This window comes from Tiliqua scincoides, chromosome 4, assembly GCF_035046505.1.
Source record: "Tiliqua scincoides isolate rTilSci1 chromosome 4, rTilSci1.hap2, whole genome shotgun sequence".
In the NCBI taxonomy this organism is placed as follows: domain Eukaryota; kingdom Metazoa; phylum Chordata; class Lepidosauria; order Squamata; family Scincidae; genus Tiliqua; species Tiliqua scincoides.
In genome coordinates, this window is record NC_089824.1 from 122,344,278 (window position 1) to 122,363,731 (window position 19,454).

The following is a 19,454-nucleotide window of genomic DNA, read 5'->3' on the forward strand; positions in this document are numbered from 1 at the left end:
CAAAGGGTCCATAGGACCAGCAGACCCCTAAACCCTCTGTACTGATTTGCCCAATGCACCATCAGGGTCAGGTGGGCAGCATTATGCGGGGCCCATTGTAGGGTTCACTGCAGCATCCTAGTACTTAGTGGGGGGCCAGTAGAAGACACTTTGCCCAGGGCCCCCTGAAGTCTGGAAATGGACTTAGGTACCAAAATACAACTGGTATAATCTGTTGTTCAGGAGTTTTCATTATGGATCACAGATGATTAGACATAGCACTCTATACAAATGGGTACGTTTCTTGGTTGCATTTATTCTTATTTTATTTAGAATATTTTTATTTTGTTTTTTCAACAACAAATTACATAGTGGAAACAAGGAAAGAAATGGTTCCCTGCCCCCAAAGCGTTCACAATCTTAAACAAAAAGAGGCAAAGGAGATACCAGCAGCAACCATTGGAAAGGTGCAATGCATGGGATAAATAGGGACAGATGCTCTCCTTGAAAAATGTAAGAGACTCACCACTTTAAAACGTGCCTCTTTGTTCAGTTAACAAGGGGTGCATTCAAAATTGAAAAACAACATGTAATACTGTAGTAAAGGTTGGGATTTCCTTAGTCCTTCCAACTTCAACACACATTTCTTTCTTTGAGTAAAGCAGTAGGCAAATATTTTGCTGACTGAAAAACTGTGGACAAGTAGGTTTGTTTTATCATGTTCGAAGGGAATGCCCATGACCACCAGATTGTTTGGACCATGTGATCTGCAACATGTGAGTAAGCACTTCCATTGGCAGTAGCTAAGGATCTACAAAAGGTTTTCTTGCAAATCCTGGAACTAGGTAAGTCCTGGTTGCATGGCTTTGCTTTGCAGTTTATTTCTGGCAGCCAAAGCAGAATGGACAAGCAAATAAAAGAGCTCTGTTTCACCATCTTACAGAGACTGGGATGGTTCATCAGAAACATGAGCCCAGCATGTGAACTCCTCACTCCCCTTCTTACCTCATGCTCCACCAGACATCCTAACTTAATAAACGATGACTTCATGCAGAAGCTAGGAACAGCTTTTGAAATGAGTCATCTGCATCCTGGCTTGTAAGCCAGAGTTAAAGTACAGGTCCTGGCTTCAATCAAGCCAGAAATTAAACATCATGGCCCTTCAATGGAGCCAAAAAGGTAAGGGGAATGTGTGGGCCCACTTGTGTTCCCAATTGAGCCACAACCATGGTTTGTTCAGTTGCATTGATTTGGTTTACTGGACCAAACTCACTTCTGCAATTTGCAAAATGAGAGCTCCTGGGGGCTCAGAGAAACATTCACCATCTGGTTTCCCTTCTTCTTTCCCCCCTATTTTTTTTAATTTAATATCAGTGTGTAATTCTGTTGTGTTTTCTTGCAATAATACCGGTTCATACAAAAAGTCTTCATTTGAGCATTGCTGATTTACAATGTTGTCTTATATCTTTTTTTGTTTTACTTGTTGGAGGGTGTGAAATGCTGACTTGTGAAGCAGGAATTAATTTGTTCAGTTTAGCTGCTCTTTCTAGAGTTGCTAGCACTTTTCTTTCCTTTGTCTTTTCAAATGCCCTTGTTATACCTTATGCAGCATTATGTTCAACTGCCAGCAGTGCCTGCAATGGAAGACCAAAAGGACAGCTTGGCTGCGAGTAACTATTGCAGATACTTGGAATCTCCTTGCACTTGTTTTGAAAATGTGCAAGTAATTTCCCAGGTATTTCATTTGCAACAAAACCACTTCCAAAATATTTTCCACCTCTGAGCGAGCTGAGGAAGTAAACATGCAATGTGGTGCTTTGGTTTATAGGGGGCAAAACTGTTATACCGCCCTTGAAAGAATTCAAAACTTCTATGGTCTCTGTAATTCTAACGTTATAATCTCTGTGTGTCTGAACAGAGGATAGCCAGCATTTGTTACTGAAAATGTTTACTAAGAGTACATATTGCCGTAATCTAATTTTGCAAAAAAGGCCCCAGGGAAGTCATATTTTTAGCACCGTCAACACAAGCACATTTGTCTCTAGGGATGCATTTTGCTTTTGTGCACAAGAAACTACGGATGGTTCCATTCTTATTATAATTAAATACATAATATGTATTGTTAAAAAAATCTTTAAAGTTATCCTGCTTTTCGGGTAAGATATTTAGAATTGCAAACTGTTACTAGATGCAAGCATATAGCATATTCACATGTGGGGGAACTAGTTAATGTGCAGGGATCCTATGCAGTGGCAATGGCACAGCTGTGCAATTTGGTAGGGAAAAGGCGGAAGGAGAGTGTAGTGCAACCAAAATGAATTCACTGTGGGGATAGTTAATAATGGAGAAGGGTACATTAAAAAAAAAAAGTGCCTGGCTAAGCATGCCTCTGAATTAGCTAGACAGAACAAAAATTATTTGTGATCATTCACTCATTGCTGGATCCTAAGCATAAGAAGTTGTTAGAAAGAAGAGGTATTTACAAGAAAAAAAGAGTACTGTAGTTACGCAAGAATGAAGCAGAAGGGATGTAAGGAGGTTGACAGCCCCATCTGACCTAAATCCATGTGTGGTGATGTAGCTGTGTCTGCATAGGATGCATTGCATCCTGCAGGGGATTTTTGGCTGGTGGATGTCTCCTTGGGGTAGGAACAATTTTCCCTTGCCCCAAGTATGCCCCAGCAGCCGCCGTGAGCCAACTTGGACCTACGCCAGCGATATCCAACTAGTGAAGGACTGATTTGTGTAATCCTTACATAGTTGGTCCATCTCACCATTCCCAGAGCATTTACACCAGGAGTCTTGGGTGAACCAGTGAGAGGCACATCCTGTGCTTCAGTGTTTGAGCATGGCAGTGTAAAGGGGTGTTGGAGTGCCTAAATTCTCTCATTTAATGTAGCATTCCTTCTCACACAATGTAGTCCCGAGAGGATAAAATTATAATGGCATGTGGCAGATGGAAACATGGAGGGACCTACTTGCCCTTGCAACTTTTCCATTTCTTCCACGACAGCATCATGACAGGCAGGACATTTTGGGATTACGTCTGCAGAATTTCATCTTGCCCCTTGCTGTTCAGAGCTAGTCTTGACCCTCGTCTCATGTTAAGGTCTGTCTTGGACTTTAAAATGACAAATGTGGGGAGTGCGTGCGTGCGTGTGTGTGTGTGCGTGTGTCACATCTTCTTTCCTCCAAATATAATAATAAAAATGAAAAATATATGTGATATATTTTCCATGCATACGTCTTGAAGTCATAGCTGCAGCTCCTGCTTTTTCAGGAGCTAACTGAGAAGGCAGAAGCTCAGCGACCTTGTAGAATTAAAAAGCGCGTGGCATTGTTATGCAAACCCACATGAGCCAAGATAAAACAGGAGAACAGAGAACACACATGAGTGTGGGAAGATAAATAATACAGATCCCCAAAGTCAGAATGTTTGGGATCATCTAATCTACAACTGTCAGACCATTAAGTGCCACTCTGGCATTATCCCAACGTTCTTGAAACCAGCATTAGCCCGGAGAGGATAAAACTGTATCAGTGTGTGACAGATGAAAATCTGGAGGGGCCAAAGTCGATCCTTACCAAAGAGCCCAGCAAGTGGGTTTAGCAAGAAATTCCCAGGCAAGCCACAAAGGCATCATTCTTTGGTGCCAGAAACTTACTCAATTCTTGAACTAGCTAGTGAGCATTGGATGTATACAGATAGCTATTTATCAAGTGGTATTTTACCATTATGTTCGTGTAAGCCAGTACTTCATCATCTGGGGAAGCCAGCAGGGAAGTGATAAAATTCTCGCCTCCCCTTTGCCAGGACATTACAGGTGATGACGGAGTGGTGATGTGTACGTCACTGTCTTGGGAACTGTTGACTTGTAGTCAGCCAGAAGAGCTGTGTGCAAGTCTTGCCAACTAATTACATGAAGGAGAATGTTCTGCCTTGCCCCATTTATCACATAGCCCATTTCCGGCCATGGCTATCTCTCCTGGGTGGCATGTTATCGGTGCCAAATGACACAAGAAAATGCATTGAGGCTGCATAGTGTCAGTGCTTCTTCTCTTGCCCTGTTGGGATATCCACAAATGTATGGGGGGTGTCTCTGAAGTGCAGATAAATTCTATATACGTGCATGAGTGGGGCTGGAGCATGTTGGTGCAAGGGATAGGACTTCTTCTGTGCTTCTGTTTCCCTGTTCATCGTTGACATTCTTCACACATTCACAAGCATTTGAACAGGATGTCTGCCACCTTCCTACTGCTTCCATTAGCAAAACAACCAACTAGTCTGAAGTAAGGCATGGTTGCATCTCACTGATTACGCTGGGGCTTTGCTGCTCTCTGGCTTGCCACCTCCTGTGGAACATAGGAGATAAGTCACTATGAGCATAAAGTAGTAATCCAAAGATGGAGTTTCGAGTTACGACTTTCTTGGTTCAACTTGGTTCAACTTTCTTTGCCGTCAACTCACTAGAAGGGCTTAGGCAAAACCACTGCCTCTCAGCTTTAGCTCTGCAGTTGCAATATGGGGATAATACTTTACAAGGTTTTTGGAAGTACAGCATTAAGATAATATATGTGATGTGCTTTGCACACTCAAAGTACTATACATATGCTAAGTATAGGCATCCCTTATTCCAAAACACAGAACTTTTTTGAACTTGATTTTATTTTTTACTTTTTTGACTACAGAAATAAAATAACAAACTGTGTTTGATGCCCAAACCTTGTTTCATACACAAAATTATTAAAAATATTGTATAAAATTACCTTCAGGTTGTGTGTATAAGGGGTATATGAAACACAAATGAACTTGTGTTTAAACTTGGGCCCCATCCCCAGTATCTCTCATTATGTTTATGCAAGTATTCCGAAATATGGAGAAGTCCAATATCCAAAATGCTTCCAGTCCCAAGCATTTCAGATAAGGGATGCCCAACCTGTATGATTATTTATATACCCTCTCACCCTCTCTCATTGAGCTCCATTGCTGTCTAACTAAGTGCCCACGGAAAGACATGCAAGCTTCTTTGTGAGGGCATGCGAATATGTGGTAGAAAGCAAAAGCAGAAGGGCATAGGCCTATCTGTTCCCTCACCACGTTCTGTAATGTGTGAAGAGGCCCTAGAACTGCTATTAATTAGATATGGCAGCAGTGGTGTAACTAGGTCATTTGACACCCAGAGCACATAAATTTTTGTCACCCCATATGTCAATCAATCAATCAATATTTTTCACATTTTTATACCACCCTTCCTCTAAGGAGCTCAGGGTAGTGTGCATGGTTCCTCCCCTTCTTGTCCTCACAACAACCCTGTGAGGTAGGTGAGGCTGAGAGATAGTAATAGTCATGACATGACATGAATAATAATAATGACCAGAAAATAAATGCAGTGAATATTTTCCCCCAAGCAATGGATGAAATTATGCATCAAATGGTATATAGCATGATGGTATGATTCCTAACAACCATGATTTCCACAATTTTGGTCACTAGTGGTGTCATCCCTCTCTCCCGAGGATGTCTTATTGGTCAATTTTGAGTTAAGGAAATGTACTTTTTGTTACATAAGACAGTTGCATTTTTATTTTCTGGTTTTTTGGCCATAACTTTTGATAGAATGGAGATATTTCACTCCATTTTTTATTGCATTCTGTTGTAAATTTTGCATTGAATGGTATATAACATGTTACCCTGCACATGCCCGATCTTGTCTGATCTCGGAAGCTAAGTAGGGTCATGCCTGGTTAGTACTTGGATGGGAGACCGCCTGGGAATACCAGGTGCTGTAGGCTTACACCATAGTCTTTTGAGACTGAAGGTTGCCAACCAACCATGATGGTATTATTCCTACAGAGTGCGATTTTAGCAATTTTGCTCTCTAGTTGGTGCAACCCTTCCCCAAGGCCAGCACCCAGGGTGGACCACCCCCACTAGCTATGCCACTGCATGCCTGCTAGAACAGAAATGTGCCCTTCTTTTTAGGACTGTTTCATACATTCACCAGGCTGCCAATATAAGAAGGAGTAGGTCAATGTGCACCTCCCATGTATACAAGAAAACCTGTGACCGTTATCCTTCTTTATTCTCAGAAGAAGGACTTACTGTGTTTCTGAGTAGACATAGAGCACCAGTAGACATAGACATAGACCAGACATAGAGCACCAGTAGCTCTAAGTAAGTGTGTGTGCTTTGGATAATGAAAATTCCTTTGAATTTTCTTGTGTTTATTTGAAGTTCATGCAACAGCATTTTTTTTCCCCCTTCTAGTGATTTAAAAACATTAGTTGTTTTTAATTCACTAGAAAACTCTGGGGAGGAGAGGAACACCAGAGGGGTGTTAGGGCAACATCAAAACCTTCAGAATCCCCTTGATGCCTCCAACCCTTCCAAGCTTTGCACTGTGTCTAAAACCTGCCCCAATTTTCAAAGAATGAACTCTGACCATTTGTTTGTTCAAGTTGTCGTAGAGATAATCTTTAGGTCATAATAGCGCCTTCTTTTTCAGCTATCTTTGAACCCATAAGAAAATTCTGCCTCTGATGTTGCTCCCTTGTTACGTTAAAGGAGATGCCTGAAAATCACCTACAATAATTGCAGTTTCCATGGAGGTTCATTCACTGAACTGCAACAAATTCCTTATGGAAACCCACCACTTAGGATGGCGCTAAAATCATCATTCCATTCTTCCATGACAGTCTTCTAAAACAAATATTCATTACCCATAAAAGACTGGTGTTTTTCCATTTGCAATGAGAATAAAGGCTTGAAGTTAATTTTATGTGGCTCTTCTGTGAGTTGTCGACCCAATCTTATTGGGCCATGCTACTGCTGAATCTAATGTTCGGATGACACTTTATGGTATCATAAAATGCTTCCAGGAGCACATGGAGCCACATGCTTCTGGGCCCGCCAAAACAGATGGTGGGGAGGACCCTGTGTGAGTCATAAGAACATAAGAACAGCCCCACTGGATCAGGCCATAGGCCCATCTAGTCCAGCTTCCTGTAACTCACAGCGGCCCACCAAATGCCCCAGGGAGCACACCAGATAACAAGAGACCTCATCCTGGTGCCCTCCCTTGCATCTGGCATTCTGACATAACCCATTTCTAAAATCAGGAGGTTGCGCATACACATCATGGTTTGTACCCCGTAATGGATTTTTCCTCCAGAAACTTGTCCAATCCCCTTTTAAAGGCGTCTAGGCTAGACGCCAGCACCACATCCTGTGGCAAGGAGTTCCACAGACTGACCACACGCTGAGTAAAGAAATATTTTCTTTTGTCTGTCCTAACCCGCCCAACACTCAATTTTAGTGGATGTCCCCTGGTTCTGGTATTATGTGAGAGTGTAAAGAGCATCTCCCTATCCACTCTGTCCATCCCCTGCATAATTGTCAACAGTGAACAGTGAAGAGTCAACAGTGAAGAGAAGCCCCACTGACACTGGTGAGTCAGTGGGGTGGGTAGAATGAAGAAAAGGGGCAAGGGCCAAGGGGTGTGGCGGAGGTAGAAGGGGTTCTCACCCAGCTCATATGCCAGATGCTGTCTCCTCTGGAGTGAGCCAACATGCCCCATTTGTCTCCTTGGACTTGTGCCAGCTAAATATTTTCCCTTTCCACTCCCAAGCCTCCAGATTGCCCCCCCTCCCAGTAGCATGCAGCTCAGCCTGTATTGGCACAACTGCATGCTATGGCAGGGAAAAGGATTGGGCTGTTGTATTAGTGCAGATCGTCTTGCTTGGAATGAGTTTATATCGTGGATCACTGCTGTATAAATCAGAGCTTGGTTAAATGAGGGCTGGAGTGAACCAGGCTAGACATAAGCTTGGCTATTCTTTTAAATACTTAAGAATGGCTCTTTCTTCATCTTTGTTATCTACTTTATTGAGACAAAGTAGAAGGAGTCTTTTGTGGGCATGATGCTGCCACCTATTGAGTACTAGGGGCTGTAATATCCATGTTCAAATCCAGATCTAACTATATAGTTCATGTCATGGGCAACAATAGGGTCTCTAGTCAGGAACATATGTCCGCATTCACATGCAATTAGAAGTTCAGTGCTGTCTGGATGGGCATTAGGATGGGAATTTACAACCAGCTGCATATTCATAGGTGATGGTTTATAGTATACTTCCATTGCTGGTATTACTGTGTGTCAAAGAGCCATATGTAGTAGCCTACACGTGCAATGTGTGAGCATCACCTTCCAGTGGTAGCCCCCCCCCCCCCAAAAAAAAAAAAAGAACACCTGCCCTCCAAATCAGGAAACCTTCCAGATCAGAATTCCATGAGGCACAGGGGATTTTTGCCAGAAGGGAAAATTGGCAAGCTGCCATGTGCATGCAGAAAGTATCTTACATGCCCACACCAATCTCTCTTGAGCCTGGTCTAAAAAACCAAAAGTAAGTGAGATGCCTGGTTGCATGCATATCTAACAGCTGGCTATTGAATGTTAGGTATGAGAACCTGTCCTGACATCGTTTGTTAGTTCTTTAGTGGATAAAAAAGACTTTTGAAGCATGCATTGGTGAATTTCTCCCATTGCATGCCATCCCAGGAATTATTTTCTGCCATGTAAGAGCTCCACTCAGTACTGTAGTGACATAGCTAGTTGATGGAAGCAGTTCCCAGTATGGCTGTACTGACCATACTGCTACGTGACCACAGCATTGTGCTTAGGACACCGCACAGAACTGGAAGTTCTGATCTTCTGCCTGGATGGTAGTTGCTCACTTCATCAGGAGCTACAGTGAACCACAACGTTATCACAGTGGTTTTGCTTTTAAATGTTCCTCCTCTATTTAATTACACAGGCCTACAAAATTGAGAGTCAGAAAAGTTTTTCCCAAACTTTATGCTGGTTTGATATGAATTTGGGGTGCCGATTCCAAAGATGGCATCCGTTTTGCCCTATCACGTCTAGTTTTGGAGATATAGCATAGCTTCATTAGTGAATGGTTCAATCAGCTTCTTCATGAGGAACTAGACATGATAGGGCAAAATGGATGCCATTTTTGGAATCGGCACCCCAGATATACCCAGGAGTTGGTGTAACGTTTAAGGAAGCAAAATGTGTGTTGGCCAGTGTTATTTGGTTTTTGCCTAAAGTGAAAGCTGCTGTGGATTTTGGCTGAGCCTCCTTAGGTAAGACAGCTGAGACACTTCAAGAAAAGCCAAGGGAGTTTCTGTATGGCTAGCAACGTATCTCAGGAGGGTTTTGGACAGATCCTTGTTTCTTTTTTCCTTCCCTCTCTCATTTTAGCCTCAGTCTTCTGACTCTTGTGGCAACCATATTGATTTGTTAGGTCTTTCTCAGACTCCAAGAACCATAAAATTATACCTTTGATGTGCAACCAGAGTCTATCCAGTTACTTTTTCCAAAAGAAAAAAGATTGTCATCATTTTAGCACCTTTGACTTTCATCCAATATACCCTCTTGTTACTGTACATTTCAACCACTGTACTGGTCAAATCACACCTCTCATGACATCTGGGCTGCAACAAGTCTGTAGGGTAACTATTCAAACCTCAGAAAGTGCACAAAATGGAACTTGAACTTCTCTCATTTCAACTTGAGAGACAAGTGGCATCATGGAAAACATAATTAATGTTGACATCTGGTCATTCTGGAAGTTTGGTTGTTAAGTGCTAATGCATCTGAACTTGCTCTGACTCTAGGGCAGGGAAAACTATATTCCCTCATTACAAATATGCTGTAATTTACTACAAAGAAGTATGTGCAGAAACCACTTAAGTTGGTTGGTTTAAGTTAAGAGAAAAGTACTTATTTCAATCATGTCTACTCATTGTGGCTTTAAGTTATCAAACACTTGCTTAGGTGGTGAGAATATTTTATTGATCCAGTATCTGGGAATACTTTTATAGTTAACAGAACCAGTTCATAGTTAGAATGGGATCTAGAGGAGCTGAACTGAGAAGTTTCACCTCTGTGGTATTTCCCTTTAGGACAGGAACTAAGAAAGAAGACCTTTACTGCAAAATATTATATATGAAACACTAATCAACAGCCCAAATAAGAGACCTGAGTCAGATTCAGACCAAACTAGATTCCTTCCCAGTTCTGTAATCATATGTTCAAAGGTGCTGGGGAACGGGACACCAGTATCCCAGTAGCAGATTCACATGCTGCTCCCAATGAAGAAAAAACCTCCTTTCACACAGCATAATAATCAGAGAGAATGGTTCTAGATTAGTCTTCCCCATGAGAATAGGTACCCTCTTCAGATGTTTGTTCTAAGTAGAACTACTATGGGCGATGGAGGTGAATGAATTCCAAGGTGAATGAAAACCAAGGTGGTGGTTAGGGTTACAACCAGGGCTTTTTTTCTAATAGAACACACCGGAACGGCTTTCCTGCACCTTTTTTATGCAGTCCCCCCCCCCTGGAAAAAATGAATGGAGCCCTATGGAAAGTGAGAGCCGTAGCGCGCGTTTACTCGCGATTAGGCATACTTGCCATAGTCTGTCGGAAAGGGCAGGCTGAGAGGAATCCAATGACACCAGAATGGCCCCAATCCAATGAATGCAGCCTCCCAAAAACACCCGAGAAGGTCCCATTCCTCCCAGCTGCGAGTCTGAGCCTGAGCCAGAAACGTGGCCACGTTTACTCACTAGTAGTCCGGCGGAAAGGGCAGCTGAGAGGACTCCAAGGACGTCAGAATGGTCGTGATCCAATGAATGCAGCCCCCAAAAACACAAAAGGGAGAAGGAGGTCCCTGCCTCCCTCCCAGCTGCAGTCTATTGAGCCCTATGGAAAGCAAGCAGCCTCACGTCATGTTTACTCGTGAGTAGGCAGACGTGCCTTGACTATTGGTCAGGCCAGGCAAAGGGAAATGTGAGGACACCAGAATGGTTCAGATCCCATGGAGCTGGAGATACTCCAGAAGGCAGCCTCCCCCCTCCCCACTAAAAAGGACAAAAAAGAGGCTTCAGGTGGTAAGGGGAAAGTTTTCTATTTTGCACTTACAAAGCCAGGAGGGTCTTTTTCTTGATATGCCTGAAATAGAAGAACTTTAAACTGGGCACTGGGGAGGGCTGGAAATCTCACTGATTCTTTTTTTGCGGGGGTTGACCACTATGGGACTTACTTCAGAGTAGACATGCATAGGATTGGGCTCACAGGCTGCAATCCTACTCACACTTTCCTGAGAGTAAGCCCCATTGACCATATTATTATTGTTATTATTGTTATTATTATTAATAATAATAACAGTATTTATATACCGCTTTTCAACTAAAAGTTCACAGAGCGGTTTACAGAGAAAAATCAAATAACTAATGGCTCCCTGTCCCAAAAGGGCTCACAATCTAAAAAGATGCAAATGAATACCAGCAGACAGCCACTAGAACAGACAGTGCTGGGGTGAGGTGGGCCAGTTACTCTCCCCCTGCTAAAAAAAGGACTTACTTCAGAGTAGACCTGCATAGGCTTGTGCTCACAGGCTGCAATCCTACCCACACTTTCTTGAAAGTAAGCCCCATTGACCACTATGGGACTTACTTCAGAGTAGACATGCATAGGATTGGGCTCACAGGCTGCAATCCTACCCACACTTTCCCATTGACCACAATAGGACTTACTTCAGAGTAGATTCACTTGGTGGAACAGGACTGGCTCCGCCTTATTTAATTATTTCTTTTAATTTAATTATTTATAATTATTTATTTTAATTTGCTTGATGATGTCACTTCTGGCCATGTCATCACTTCCAGTGGGTCCTAGACAGATTGTCATTCTAAAAAGTGGGTCCCAGTGCTAAAAGTTTGAGAACTGCTGCCATAAGTTGTTAGTAAGTTGACACAGGGGTGTGTGTGTGTGTGACTCTACAAGTTTTCAAAATCACTAAAATCAGAATTTGGAGGAACAATACCATCATGTTTTATATCAATCTATGCATAATTTCATGCAGAATGCAATGAAACAAACCACATTGAAATATCTGTGTCCTAACAAAAGGTACAGCCAATAAACCAGTGGGGGGCAGGGCGATGGCACATCACCACGCCCACCACCTGGGGCATTGCCCCGCCCACTGCATGGAGTGACGCACAGGCCTCCCGCACCGGGTAACGTGAATCCTAGTGATGCCACTGGGGTGCTGATTCCCAAAATGGCATCAGTTTTCCCCTATTATTTCTAGTTTTGGAAATATGGCATAGTCTTGTCAGTGAATGGTTCAAGGAGCTTCCTCATGAGGAAGCCTATGCTATGGCCATTTTTGGAATCAGCAACCCAAATTCATAAAAAAAACCACCATAAATTTTGATAAAATGTTTTTCTGACCCTCAGTTTTGCAAGTCTTTGATATAGGTTAAAGATCGTCCTGAACTATTTTTTGCCAATGGCAAAGAGTGGTTAACTTGATCACTGTAGGCACAGTGTATTTTAGTGCCTTTTACATTAGAACAGTGTTTCTCAAACTGTGGGTCAGGACCTACTAGACGCTGTGTCAGAACCACCATTCAGAGCGCGATACCATATTCTTTCGAGACTGAAGGTTGCCAACTAAGGGTCGGGACCCACTAGGTGGGTCATGAGCCAATTTCAGGTAGGTCCCCATTCATTTCAATATTTTATTTTGAATATATCTGTATTCAATAGTGGTGAATGCCTTTTTGTTATCCTCTCTGTACGTGTTAATCACGTGTTGTCTAGTTGTATCTTATTACTTATTTCTCCAATAAAAATGGTTAATAAATAAATAAATAAATAAATAAAAGATTAACAAGTTGTGAGTTCCTGCACTTTTTTTTTTTTTAATACAAAAAAGCACTGGTTACAACTACTATTTCTTCTCATGGCACACATTTAGAACAAGATCCAATGAATATAACTCATAAGGGAAGATTTCTAGGGGAATTCAGTATCGACCTAGCTCTGGGATACAGAATTTTAACATGCGCCTATATAAGCTTTCTAAATCTCATTGCCTTTGCAAAGATGCTTGCTCTTAGGGAATGCTTTTGGAAATTCCCTCTTTCCTCTTATTGAGAGATGAGTGAAATATAGATGTGAAATGTGTTAACACATAATAAAGATGTGCCCCCCTTTTTTTGCCCTTAGTATGCTGCGTACATCCTTCTTTTCATTTTTCCTTCTGATTTTCTTGTACGTTTCTGTGAAACACATTCAAACTGCATGTTACATTGTATGTGATATTAAGAGGTGGACTTAAGGTTGGCAAACCAATCTTGCCAATGGTAAATGGGGTTTACCATTGGTAAGGGGGAAGCGTTAATCCTTCCTTCCCACCCCATTTTCCTTTTAATCTGAGTCCTACTTTACCCCAGTGGAAGCACTAGACCAGTTTAAAAAACACTCAAATGATCAGGTACTCCACAGTTTTGTTAAAATGGAAAGATAGTTGTTTATTAAGGAGCGAGTAGACCCTAAATAATGGAGACAGCATTATCAACTTATGGAGAGCTTAAACAGACCAACAACTATTTATTTATTTAAAAGATTTATATCCCATCTTTCCAGGGCTCGAGGTGGCAAACAAATTTATATCCAATAAAGCATAACCATCATATCATACCATCAAATATTTCACAAGAAAACACAACAAGGGATCAATAAAATTTGAAAGCATCTATGCTTACCCCATAAATCACCACACCAGCATAGAACAGAATGTAAATTGATAAAAATATAAGCTACTAAAAGCATTTGTTACATTTAGCACTATAAGCTACTAAAAATAATCAGATGCTACAGGTAAAAACCATAGCATGGCAAATAAAGCATACAAAGATTGAATGAATTGTAAAGAGATGAACTTATTGTTGGAGTTGGTTCAACTCCATCTGCTGTCCAGAGGGGGCAGGATGCTGTCCAGAAGGGGTCAAGCTATAGCCCAGTGACTCTGAACTTTCTACCTGTTCTCTCTGTGATCCTTGTGGGGTGTGGCCCTAACCCTTTAGCCTTCCCTTCTTCTCCTCTGAGCACTTTCTCTTGTCCTCTGACCACTGACCTGTTAAGATGGCACACACCAGGGCTCTGATGCCCAGGCCATCTTGAGCACAAGGCATGCAGGGCGAGGCAGCTCCAGGGCCTTGCTATCTCTAAGTGTTAGCTGAACCTCTGATCCTAATCTGATGCTGTAAATATACACTCAATGGAACTGTAAGTAAATAACTTTCACTGGATCGAGACATGTTATAAGTGTTACAGTAAATAACTGCTTTTTTGCAACTTTAACAAGCCATTGCCTCTTTGTCTTTTTTTTATTGAATAGCAGTCAGCCGGGTGAGGGAGATTCCCTGGAGCGATACCCAAAGGGGGGGAGGGTGTCTGCTGCTTTAAGCTACTCTGCTTCCCCGCAAAGAGGAAACTATTTTTTAATTTCCTCCAACACTTATAACATGTCTAGATCTAGTGAAATACACTGATAGTAAATAATTCTTAATAGCCATAGATTAAACTCTTACCCTTCAGAGTCCTATCTTCCATTGCCTGTAAAGTCAGGCCTAAAAAAGGGATAGAGTTAGTATGGTTTTGATAGCAATGTCAACCTGATTGACTTGACTACAGTTCTGGATCAAGGTCAATAGACACAGAACTTAGCAAAATCAGATTTGTCTATTACATTTTAAGTTTCCCATAGGGCAGAGGTTCTCAAACTGGGGCATTGCAATGCTCCAGCCTGAGAAGCTCTGCCTTTACCACTTTAAAGGGGGGGGGGGAGATTGCAGCACTGCAATTGAAACAATCACACTGCTGGCAGGGACCCAGGGGCTTGGTTTGTACTTGCCCCTGTCTGCTGTGATGTCCAGTGTGTGTAGGGAGCCCTGCGGACCCCTCGACAGGGCTCCATAGCCCTCAAAATGTTGAAGAAATGTGATTATGACCCACTTCTGGGTTGCAATTACAAAAGCAGAAGTGGGTTGTGGTCAGATTTCTTCAACTTTTTGAGTTATGAAGAGCCCTGCAGGCAGCTCTGCAGGGCTCCCCACACACCCCTGAATGCCACAACAGTTGGGGTGAGTACAAACCAAGCACCTGGGTTCATGCCAGCAATGCAATCGTTTCGACCATGTTGCCACAATCCTCCTGCCCACAAACTTAAAGAGTTTGAGTACTCTGCCATGGGGTTAATCTTATTGCTTACTGGGAAAGCAATAATTTCTGGGAAATCTTATTGCTTACTGGGAAAGCAAACAGGACAGATAATTTATTGGTCTGTTGGCCACAGTGATATGCTACATGGTGATATGGGATTCCCTTCTAGGTCTTATGACTGTGCTGAAATACAGGTCGAGTCTGTTTATTCTCTGATTTTATTTCTGTAAATTTGGCTCAACCTGAACCCTCTGAAGATAACTGGAGCTGTTGGCCAGAAAGACCGACAAAACACTACTTCCACTTTCGCCACTTTCTTCCCTGGGCCTCAGAATACCTTATAAGGCACAAAAACGTCACTTCCAGTTTTCATCCGGAAAACGGAAGTAGTTGGTCTTTTTTTGGCCTTTTTGGCCATTCAGAAGCCTGCAGAGGATGCGGGTGGATGTGTGTGGCCTCCGCGGGCTTCGGAAAGCCCTCCAGAGGTGATAGGACCACAGATCTGGTTACCTTCGAATGATTTCAAGGGGCCAAAACCACAGATTTCGTTATCTGTGGTTTTTGGTACCTGTGGGGGTCCAAGAACAGATCCCTCACAGATACCAAAGGCCCGCCTATAGATATTTCGGCCAAAGGAAGAAATGCCACTCTGTTAAATCTTTCAAAGAACTGTGTCTTTCTAGAATTTTGTTTCAGCTTTTATCATTTTCTAGGCAACATATTAGCTGAAAAGAGAAGTTTAACTTTTCACCTTTTGTAAGGCATCCAATTTTACAGAACAAAATCACAAGACTATATTGAATCTTTGAATCTGAAATTTCCCTGTTGCATAATCTACTTGGTCACCTAGTATGATTTTTCCTTTCTTAATACTCTTTTCCTTCTGTTTTCTTTGTATCCCTAAAATAACTCCTGAGGTTGCTCTCCCCCCCCCCCCATGATACCTAGTAAAACTATTTGTGACCTTGAATTCTTAACCCTTTAAATCAGTGGTTCTCACACATTTAGCACTGGGACCCACTTTTTAGAATGAGAATCTGTCAGGACCCACCAGAAGTGTGTCATTACAGGAAGTGACATAATCAAACAGAAAATTTTTTAACAATCCTACCCACACTTACCCAGGAGTAAGTCCCATTGACTATCATTGTTAAAAGAATATACATAGTAGCTTGTTAAAAGTACAGGTCTGTAACATTTCCCCAAATGCAGTCACATACCTTGGTAGCATCAAGTCTAATATATTAAAAATAAAATATTGAAATGAATGGGAACTTACTGAAATTGGCTTGCGACCCACCTAGTGGGTCCCGACCCACAGTTTGAGAAACACTGCTTTAAATTATAGCCTTGAATTGTTGAAATAAAGCAGAATAAAAAATCTGGCAGACTAACTATAGAAGGCAGTCCACACATCATGTATGCTGATCCTTCACTCATCCCCTCCCATAGTCTGCACAATTGAACCAAGAAACTGCAGAGTCAACATGGGGGCGGGTGGTGGAGACCATATGGATCTACAAATCCATTATGCCAGTGTGGATTTTCCAGTATTGCTTCCCACTCTTTTGGCTGTGGCCTAAGGTCTGCACTACAAATTAAACTCATTATTTCAGATGAGTTTAACTGTCACGGTGAAGAACTCTGGCAGCTCCAGTCTTTGTTTCTAGCAAAGAAGTCACAGCAGCCTCATGAAACTCTTACTTTCCTGAAGGTTTGGGGGTGAGGATAGAGAGTTAGCGATGAGAATTAAATTAGTTTCAAACTGGTTAAAATTTGTAGCATAAATGTCCCTGAAAACAAAAACTGCTGTAGGAGGAGATTCATTGCTCTTTCCCTCTTCTGGTTAGACTATTTCAAACTCTGCCGTTAAATGAGACAGAAACAAGGTAATGCAGCTTTTATGAAAAATAGCTTGTTCTTCCATTTCTGTCTCAGACAGAAATCTTCTGGTTTAACTCATTTTTGCCAGGCCCACAGATGCACACATTTGGTCCCTGTTGCATCTATGCAACCTTGGGCAGAAATGGTTTAAGCATCAAAAGAAGAAAAATTTTCTTGTTCATTTCATTTATATCCCACCTTTCTTCTCTTTGAACTCAAGCCACATGGAATTCCCAGGGTAGTCTCCCATGCAGGCACTGACAAAACCCAAATGTCTGTTTCAGCATGGCTGCTGTTACTTGTGCGTCTTCAAACAACAGTCCTGAGCTGTCTCATGTCAATGGGTAAAACAAGCACATTAATATTGTTCATGGGTAACTCAGGGATAATTCTCTAATACAGGGAACCTCCTCTTTGCAGGTTCCCTGTATTAGATTATAGAAAAGGCAGAGGAGAATTCATACACTTTTGATAATTACCCTAGTCAAGGAGTTGTTCTGGAAGCACACAAGTGCATGTGAAGATAATTATACTTTGCATTTGTCTAGTTTTGTCTGAGAATGCCAAGAATTTTGCATATATTGTCTTCAAGTTGTCCTTCCGACAACCCTGTAAGGTAAGTAATTCTGATCATGCCCAAGTTGTAGCTGGAGAGCTGAGGCTGAAGGGGAATGGTTTGATTTACTGAGTTCACGGCAGAGGTGTGATTTGACCTGGGAGAATCCTCATTCACAGCTCAGACTCTTAACCGTGTTGCTAGGCCAGCTCTCCAAAGAGTCCATAATACTTTCCTTCTGCTGGGTATAAAAGCTTCCCCCACCCTTTCCATCTGTTTGATTGACTCATTCATGATAACATGAATGTAAATTTTGTCACATTTGGAGAAATTATTTTGTGACCAGCTTATATGAATTCATCAGAACATGAGTTAATAATCTTGAAGACTGGCTACTGACACCTCGATATCTTTGTTCTCATCTTAATGTAAACAATCCTTTGTTAGCATTTCAATATTATCCTTGTCTTGACCTATAAAGCTAGTCCTTGAGATTTTTATTATCTCACCTGGGGTTTAATTTTGTCAGTCAAAGGTTTGGCCTTTGTGCTAAGCTGAATAGAAAAATTAGCCCCAAGCTAATGCTTGTTTACTTAAGTGAAATTGATTTTTAAGGTTATACCTTTCCCAGAACTTGCTGTTTTAAGTTTGAAAGAAAAGGTAAAAAGAATATTTGTTGGATGACCTGTATTTTTTTTTTACTTTGAGCATTCCTCTCCCCCTCCCCAACCTGTTCATCTTACTGAATTTTCAATAAGCCATGGAAAATGACAGTATATCCTGAACCCATGAATCTTGACTTGGTAACTGGGTTATCACCTTTGGGGAAAGATAGCCCTGCACATCCCTGATCTTGTCTGATCTTGGAAGCTAAGCAGGGTCAGGCCTGGATAGTACTTGGATGGGAGATTGTCTGGGAATATTGGGTGCTGTAGGCCTATACCATAGTCTTTCGAGACTGAAGGTTGCCAACCAACTCACTTTTGGAAGTCTTTAACTAAGAAGGCACTGACAGCATGCTTGTAGGGCAGCTGGGAGGATACTGTTACTTTAGCAGGGTAGTGCTTGATTTTGAATCTCAGAGGACTGTAAGTGGGAGGAGATCTGGCAGAAGCAATTACAGGCATGCCCCCATATCCACAGGGGTTCTGTTCTGGAACCCCTTACAGTAAATCAGAAACTGCAGATATGCGAATGCCTGCCCCCCACCCTTTTGAGGCCCCCTGTATTACTTCTGGTGCTTCCACTGCTTAACCATTGTCAATATTTGTGCCTGTAACATCATGTTCCTTCACTGTGGCTAAGGTGGAAAGGGTAGGAATTCTTCTTGGGAAAGGGTTGGACTGAGAGGAGAGACTGCTCAATCCTACATTGTCCTCCCAGCCATGGTTAACACTAGCTGTGGCCCTGTATCCTGAGCAAAAATGCCTCTGAGCAGCAGAGGGTAGATTTGCCATTTCATTTTTCCTAGAGCCATTCTGTATTCATTGTGCTTTCCAAAGTTCTTTATCTTCTTGTAACGGCACCAACTTGACAGAAAATGTACTTAAGGACTCTCCAGCTCTGGAAAAAAAATATGCTGCCTTTCCTTCCGTGATAATTTACCAAAGGCTTCTTCAATGTGCAACTGTACTATCCTTGAATCCTGTCAATGAAGAATGTTGCCAGAGCATCGTGTCATTTTGAGGAGCGAGAAACATGCCAAGAGATAAATATGTATAACCATGATCAGGGAGCAGCACTACGTGATTTGTTCTTCATGCTAATGATGCTACGTGCCCTTTCTTTGCTCCTTGATTAGGAGGTGTTCTACACCGAGAGACGAGTGCTCAAATTGTACTGCAACGGCGAATAAAATCAAGTCACTTTGGTATTCTGCCATTTCCTACTATCCATAAACCATGGAAGGTGTGAGCTTCTTTCTCTGCTGTAACAACCTGTTAATGTGTTCA

General features: G+C 42.0%; 1 long non-coding RNA gene and 1 pseudogene across 1 annotated transcript in view; one reads left to right on the top strand and one right to left on the bottom strand.

Moving 5' to 3' along the window:
- Positions 1-291: 291 nt before the first annotated feature.
- Positions 292-19,454, bottom strand: part of LOC136649346 (uncharacterized) — a 31,247-nt gene continuing 12,084 nt past the window's right edge. Inside the window, exon 3 of the long non-coding RNA XR_010794387.1 lies at positions 292-4,332. This is a non-coding gene — a long non-coding RNA (uncharacterized lncRNA). The remainder of the gene's footprint in view (positions 4,333-19,454) is intronic.
- Positions 5,655-5,772, top strand: LOC136650688 (5S ribosomal RNA; annotated as a pseudogene).